The sequence below is a fragment of the Mytilus galloprovincialis genome, chromosome 6, assembly GCF_965363235.1.
Source record: "Mytilus galloprovincialis chromosome 6, xbMytGall1.hap1.1, whole genome shotgun sequence".
NCBI classification, from domain to species: domain Eukaryota; kingdom Metazoa; phylum Mollusca; class Bivalvia; order Mytilida; family Mytilidae; genus Mytilus; species Mytilus galloprovincialis.
The window spans coordinates 59,257,208-59,263,663 of NC_134843.1; the positions used below are offsets into that span (position 1 = coordinate 59,257,208).

The following is a 6,456-nucleotide window of genomic DNA, read 5'->3' on the forward strand; positions in this document are numbered from 1 at the left end:
CACCACCCGCTATCTACAAGAATTAAGTTGGTTGAGCAAATGCGTTCGGTGAACACCCTGTCACTGTCTCGTGCTTTTATGGGTCGTGTCAAAATATGTGACGAAGAGCTAGTACGCTCAGTTTACTCTAGATTCGTCTTATGCAGTGTCCGGAATATAGTTCTGATTGTTTAAGACACTTGACATGGTTAACTTTAGACAATTCTGATTTGAAAACCAATTGTATCAGATTACCAGTAAATGCAGTTGCACTTAATGTTATGTGTATTTTTTTACATTATAGAAAAGAATATAACAAACTTAATGGATATAAATCATAAAATATTTGGCGCGAGTTGGTAGAAATACGCGTTGGTAAATATTGGGTACCAGTTTGTGATGGTGAGAGTTGATATGGCTCCTCAACAACCTCGTGTGGAATATTGTAAAATTATTTCATTCTAGACTTGTCAACCTTCTTGATTTGTAACATGTTGATTTGTAACTTGTAGTTTTTCTTTAGAAACGGAACTTCACATTGACTGCAAGCGGTAACATCTACAGACGCGATCTCACCAACATGACTCAAACAAAGGAACTACATTTCACAAATTACGAAATTTAGAAATTCATTTAATGAATGACGAAAATACGTTAACAAATTAAGAAATTGTGTTTACACATTAAGAATTTACATTTTACAAATCAAGAATGTAGAAATTGATGTAAAGGATGGAGATAATACATGTTACAAATTAAGAAATTACATGTTACGAATTAAGAAATTGCATTTCACAAATTAAGAATTGTATAATTATTGCGGATATTTCTTTCCATACTTCTTTGAAGGCCATACTTTAACCTTTTGTCGTAAACTTTATATACATTGTTACTTAGATCGAGACCTGTCTCATTGGCACTCATACCTCTTTTTCTTAATGATATTGACACATGTGTTGATAAACAAATACCTCGTAAACAGGCTTAAAACTTTTGACTAACATATCAGTTTAGAAGAAATGTTGTATTATGGACAAAAGGTAAAACTAATGTTAGTGTTATGGAAAGGCACATTCAAGTATAATAAAACACAGAAACCAGATCTAATGGGTATAACCCGTAAAACCAAGAAGTTTGAACATACTCAAGGTTTTACTATCAATTTAATAAATCTGCTTGTTTTTTTTCAAAATTTTCCTGGCTTTATCAGAACTGCACTAAATTGATGATAAGGATGTACAATATGAGTAATAAAAACAGGGAGCCATTCCAGTACTATCCAAAGCCTGTCTCCTTTCCTCAGTGCAAGGTTGATGGTTTGGGCTGCCATGTCGAATTTCGGACCAGTGAATAGCCACACCATCTCGTGTCCATTCTTCCTGATAGAATAATGAGTGGCTTGATGATGTGGGCCTCCTATCATAGCAGCTGACACAGCGTAAACACCATCCGTTACTACAGTGAAAATACCCGTGTGGGTATTGTAAGTGTTACCAATATTAGTGAGGACACGGGTGTATTTCACTATATCTCCTCTTCTCCATTTTATACTATTCGAATTTAAAGTGACTGTAAAAGCAGTAAATGAACCATGACCATTATCATCTGAAAAAAAATCTTTAAATATACAATGTATACATAATTGAACGTTCCAGAGAATACAATCTATATCAAGCTCGGTGTATCTTTGATGTTTAATCCTGAGTCATCTAACTTTATTATTCGGTCATTTTGTAGAATGCATTCACAATTAAGTAAAATTTTAATTATATCTTTAATATTTTAAGTGTGTTCTGTTCATACTACTTTTATATCAAATTTATGGTAACCCCTTCATTTTTTTCAAATGTTTCAATTTTTAGTTTATATAATTCAAAATGATATATAATTATAATCTCAGCTTATCTACATAATCAGCAACTCCTTTTACACATCAGGAATTTTATTCTTTCATGCTTGAGACCTATAAACTTGAATAACCTAAGTTTATTACAAATGAATATAGAGCTCATCTACGTTAAATGACAAAAGGTAAATTAAAAGTCGGGAACGGAATCCGAAGGAATTTTTTTCGTAAAATGTGTGACAGCAAATTCTTATAACACACAATCCGTATTTCATGCCAGTACTGGCTGCTCGACTGGTGATATTTTACATAGTAAGGGTTATTGGATACAGTTTGCAAAAGAAACATACTAGCTAAGGTACTGCCATTATATATACCAAACATTTGTTAGGTTATGTGTTGATAGAGCAAACACTTATTTAGAGAGAGATGAAGGATACAAAAAGGATATTCAAACTCATTACCTGAAAACATAAAACATAATGGATATGTCATGGCACAAAAAAAAAAAAAACACAAAAAAAAAAAAAAAAACACAAAGGAAAGCAAAACCAACTGTACATGGAAAACTAAAGATTGGGCAACACGAACCCGACATAAATAATGCAATTATTTGCTACGGAAGAGTGAGGAGGTTTTGCTACATATGTGACACCCGTCGTGTTTCTGATTTAAAAATAAAAAAATGAGACATCCACAAGAGACAAAAAAAAAAAACGAAATGAGAAAAAAAACTATAATTAACAAATTGCTTGTCTCAGTACCATCAGTTGTGGTCTAAGTTCCTTAATGTATCACTATATCAGTAGTCATTGCTTTGGAACTTCGATGATATTAATGAGACGGTTATTTATTTTATCGATTCATTAAATTACTTCAGAAATTATAAAGAAAACTATAGCGGGTTTCAAATTCTCCAAGACCAAGTTCGCGTTAGACGACTTTAATTATTTGTTGCTATACTTGTTCGTCAAATTGATTTTAAATTGGCATCAAGATTAACTACTAGATATGATTATATTTGTGTTCATTCCCTAAACAGTGAAATAATAATACGCTTTCAGCAGCCAGTTAAGATAAACTTTTGTCACAATATGCCTAATAGTATAAACATCGCTGAAATCTTTTCATTTGCAAGAGAATAATTCCACTTCAGTAAATCCGTATTCATAGAACCTTCAATTTAACTCCTTAGTGATAGTTGTGTTACACTTGAACAAGGCATGTCCAGCTATCAAAAAGAAAAAAAAAATGCTAACGTTGTATTTATTTGATCAGTTCATATAAAAAAGAAGATGATTGCCAATGAGACAACTGTCCACAAGAGACAAAATGACACAGACATTTACAACCATAGGTCACCGTACGGCCTTCAACTAAGTCTTTCACTTTTACAGTTCGCTCTTATGTTTTACTATTACACCACTGTCACATGATAGCGGATAATACAACTTTCTGTATGTATGCGCTTGTCCCAAGTCAGGAACCTGTAATTCAGTGGTTGTCATTTGTTGTTGTGTAACATTGATTTTCGTTTTTTTTGGTAGATTAATTAGACTGTTAAATTTCCTGTTTGAATTGTATTACATTTGCGATTGCTGGATCTTTTATAGCTTACTATACGGGATAGGGGTTGCTTATTGAGGACATACGGTGACAGGTAGCTTTTAATGTCTGTGTCTTTCGGTCCCTGGCAGGGAGCTGTCTCATTGGCAATCATACCGGGTCTTCTTGTTTATATTGTAAGTGAAACAAGGGTAAATCATTGGTTGGCATTTCTAACCACACACCTCATTCTCGTATAGGGTAAAACAAAGATGATTCACATATTTTTTAAATCTATAATATGAAATCAAACGTCCTTCAAAAGATATCAATTTGTATCTATATTTATAGCACTATCGGTTTAAAAGACCGTTAGCAGTCTTTGGAGGTCACTGTGATGACTAATTAGAAGTTGCCTAAACTAAGATATACACAAACTTTGATACATATTATCGAGCATGTATCGTAAATTGTTTATTTTCAACGTTTTATAATTTGGATATACGTTTAAGTATGTTATTCATCAAAATAATGTTTTGAGTCTAGAAGGCGAACATGAATTTGACAGCGAATGCCTATTTATAATGGATAGGCTTTGAAATGTTTAGAGTTCAGCGCTACGGATGAAGATTATCCACAAAGGTGCTTTTGACATTATTAACTGTTGTAATTTGATAAATGCAGAATTATCATCATTCATTAAGGTGGCTAGAGTGTCTTAATTACAATTGTTATAATTTATAAATGTCAAAATGAAATGTTTTTAATGCTTTTTTCAAAAATATATTAAAAAGTATGGTTAATCCGACTTTTTTCACGCTACAGTTTGTGCAAATTTTTCAGATTTTTATAGATTTTTCATGAAAAATAAAATTTTGTGTGAAAAAAAAACAAAAATTACTATCAGAACTTTAAGATAAAATGTGCTCTTATAACATGCTTTCAAATAAGAAAAGAAAAAAATGGGATCACCGATTTTGTTTTCTTGCTACATATCAAAAAAGGGAAATTCATAACACTTTCTATTATAAAAACTACTTTATCTGAGTTATCTCTCCTTATTTGGTAAAGTTGAAAAAAATCTAATCAAACACAAACAAGGTGTTTTTGAGAAATTACAGCTGTTATTATGATAAACACACAATTTTCTATATTTATATCAAAAGTCTTTTACATAAATTACGTACAACTCTCAAAATTTGCACATTTCATCAAATATCTAGACCAAAGTTATATGCTTTTTCTAAATCCAAGTTTGAGGAAGACACCGAGCCACCTTAAAAAACAAGCATTACTTTTTTGATATTTGATATATGTTTTTATCACACATTTGTTAAACATAAACTCTTACGTGTACCAATACTTTCACGACAGAATCGCTCCCTGTGGTCATTATCACATTGAATACACTGAAGTCCGTAACTGGCATCTACGTATACCTGGTTCAAGATCACCGGCACCAAAACAAACAAGATGTTGGTAAAAACAAGTGGCATTATCCTTTCAATTTTCAGTTTATTAGCGTTCCTGTCAAAACAAAAATAATTCAATAAGATATGTATTTCTTTATTATGACTGAAATCATGGATCGTCAGGAGAAGCTTCGTGCAAATAGTCATTGTCTGATAACATGTATGATATATCATGATTATTGTAAGAAAGTTTAAACATTCTAGGGTCAATAATTAGCTATATAAAGCTTTTTTGTTTCATTCTCAAGGTTTAAAATCTTATATCTTATTCAAGAGATATAACAACACTTTTTTTCGATGGTAAATAATAGTAAGTAATATTTAAGCGGTGTGTGCTGGTAATAGACTACTGAACACATCCATGTGACTGCAACTAGAGGTTGCACTACTGTAAATATAGACAATGTTCCATAGAAATTCCGTTTGCGGTCAAAATTGTGCAACTTTTACTTTTAGGTTTCGTCAAAAAAATATATCCACGAATGGAAATTTGAAATGCAATACTACTAAATTAAAATATCAATGCGAATATTTCTCAATATATGACCCAAACGTCCAAAAGTTAAAACTGATATTAAAATTTTGTAAACCCTTCCATCCACGTAAGGTGTTCCTCAGAATTCAATGTCCCACAACCCATGTGAATTTATACTGGTAACATCCCAACTACCCAAGTTTACGTTTGGTGGGCGTTATCTTTTAAAGAGAGTTAGAACGATGTTTTTTTTTATCTTGTTAAAAGAATATATGTACATGTGTATCAGCACAATGTTTGTCAATCATAAACCTACATTCGTACACTGTAAATGTGTCATGTGTGTATTGATCAAGTACTTCTATTATTATGTATCAAAGAAGGACTTTGTATGATGATTTAATCAATACCAACATTGCACTTTTCCTATCGCAATTGCTTTTTTATATCTTGATCTTTTCCATTAAAACATCATCTTGAAGATGATAAGTATAACTTACCTTATTCTAGAATATCTCCTGAATTGAGGAAAACCTATTCTTGTATGCTTTTGATCCCGAATAATAAATTTGACAAGGAAGATCAATGCTTTATAGTGTCTTGTTAAGAGTTAGTTCATTACGATTGGGCAACATATTTGCAAATGCCACGTTGATCTCTTAAATCGTTTGTTTGCAAAAGTTGTAAAACATATAATGTATGCGGTTAGTTATTCTCGGGCATATTGATCGTTGAATTACTCGATACATTGAAAGATGACCGTTTTTGATTGACTGCTTGTATGTGTTTGGTCGCCTGTATTTGGAATGTGTTAAATATTGCCTTTTTGTATAATTACTGGTATAATCCCTTTAGGTATTACATACCCGCAACTGTTGTTTGATATACATGATATAAGTGTTTAAGCTATGTTTTTATTTATATGTTTGGGGGAGGGGGCATTTTCCAAAATGTATTGAAGATGTTTCCATGCTGCAAATTCCATCTGATATTTTACCTTTAATCTTTTTCTCCTTCATGAACTAAATTTCTTGTGATTTTATGTAGCTATGCATATGTATGCATAACTTTCGGTTTATTCTTAATATGACAGTAATTACTGTCGAAACAACATGTTTTGTTTTATTGGAGAGCTTTGT

General features: G+C 31.8%; 1 long non-coding RNA gene across 1 annotated transcript; it reads right to left on the reverse strand.

Moving 5' to 3' along the window:
- Window positions 1-1,083: 1,083 nt before the first annotated feature.
- LOC143078230 (uncharacterized) lies at window positions 1,084-5,941 on the reverse strand. Its single transcript, XR_012979119.1, has 3 exons — window positions 5,818-5,941; window positions 4,722-4,897; window positions 1,084-1,584 (listed from the first exon to the last, which is right to left on the reverse strand). It is a non-coding gene; the product is annotated as an uncharacterized LOC143078230 (long non-coding RNA).
- Between the last annotated feature and the right edge of the window lie 515 nt (window positions 5,942-6,456).